We start from the raw sequence: 1626 nt of genomic DNA, 5'->3' as shown, positions 1-1626 counted from the left end.
TTCATTTCAGGATGCCCATTGAAGAGGTGCATTACTTAGGAAGGGAAGGTATTCTTAGCCATGAGCATGGATCTTTTTGTGTTAGCTACCTGGTGGGTCTGACAGTAATTAGAACTCTAATGAAATGAGATGCATATGGCAAGAGGTAGGATTGTGTGAGGTCAGAACAGGGAATGAAGGCAAGAAATGAAAGGCCCTGAAGTCCAGGGCCTAGTTGGATATTACAGTAGGTAGCTCTGAGCTGTTAATTGGAGAAGGCATGAGGATACTAGAGTCTGACTGGGTCTGTTGTTTTTAAAAGATGGGGAAGATGAACAGAAAATTGTCAACTTTAAAAGTTTGCCTAGGGTTGACCCTGAAGACATTCAATGAAGGATCTGTTGTCCTTAACACTCACTGGGTAATTTCAGAGGACAGAGGTGTTGGACGCAAGGTACAAAATAAGAAATATTTTCAGACTCATCCAATGTGGTTGATTTGCTCAGTTGTGCATATGTATCAAAGATGAGCTTTCTCCCTTCCTTTTCCCCATTGGAGGGTGGTAATAGGGAGAGGGGCAAACAAAATAACAGCAGCAACGACAAAAATGGGGGTAACAATCATGGAAGTATTTATTTTTAATGCACAGAAGGAAACACAAACAGGACTATGAAGTTACCTGTTGAAATTATCACAGATTTTAAAATAAAAGCAAACCGTTCTGTTCAAATGTGATGCCACCATCTCCACCAAACAGACGCAGACCTTTACCACCTACCCAGGACACCCAGCCGGGTGTGCTTATTCAGATTTATGAAGGTGAAGGAGCAATGACAAAGGATAACAACCTGCTTGGAAAGTTTGAGCTCACAGGATCCCCCCAGGACACAAGCGGTGTTCCTCAGATTGAGGCAACATTTGACTTTGATGCAAATGGCATCCTCAGTGTTTCTGCTGTGGATAAGAGTACAGGCAAGGAGAATAAGATCACCATTACCAATGACAAGGGTCATCTGAGCAAAGAAAACACTAAGCCTATGGTCCAGGAGGCTAAGAAATATAAGGCTGATGATGAGAAGCAGAGACACAAGGTGTCTTCTAAGAATTATCTGGAATCTTATGTTTTCAACATGAAAGCTACCATAGAAGATGAGAAACTCCAAGGCAAAATTGGTGACAAAGATAAACAGAAGATCCTTAACAAATGTAATGAAATAATCAACTGGCTGGATAAGAACCAAGTTGCTGAGAAGGAAGAATCTGAGCATCAGCAGAGAGAATTAGGGAAGGTCTACAACCCCATCATTCCTAAGCTGTAGCAGAGTGCAGGGAGCATGCCAGGAGGCATGCCTGCTGGGTTTCCCCAGAGTGGAACAACCCCATCTGGAGGTGCTTCTTCTGGACCTGTTGAGGAGGTCAATTAAATACTCCAGAAGACAGAGTATCCCACGCAGCTTTTCAAAAACTGAAAGATTCAAATTTGTAGCCAAGGCAGTAGTAGTCTAAAAGTAACATTAGGAGCAGAGCCCATGGTGGAGTAAAGACAGAGACTCACCTGAGCTCTCCCAAATTCCCCTCCAAACAGCTTTAAAAACGTGCCTCAAAACAAATTCTAGAGTGGCAGAACCAAGAAAAGATGATGTTAAA

At 42.6% G+C, this 1626-nt stretch overlaps 1 pseudogene; it reads left to right on the top strand.

The window, feature by feature from the left end:
* Positions 1–301: 301 nt before the first annotated feature.
* LOC138173618 (heat shock cognate 71 kDa protein pseudogene) lies at positions 302–1298 on the top strand (annotated as a pseudogene).
* The last annotated feature ends 328 nt before the right edge of the window (positions 1299–1626 follow it).

Source organism: Petaurus breviceps, unplaced genomic scaffold (assembly GCF_028583685.1).
Source record: "Petaurus breviceps papuanus isolate PSGF00001 unplaced genomic scaffold, PetGlider_PUasm1.0 620, whole genome shotgun sequence".
NCBI lineage: Eukaryota > Metazoa > Chordata > Mammalia > Diprotodontia > Petauridae > Petaurus > Petaurus breviceps.
This window is presented reverse-complemented; position numbering and strand designations above follow the sequence as displayed.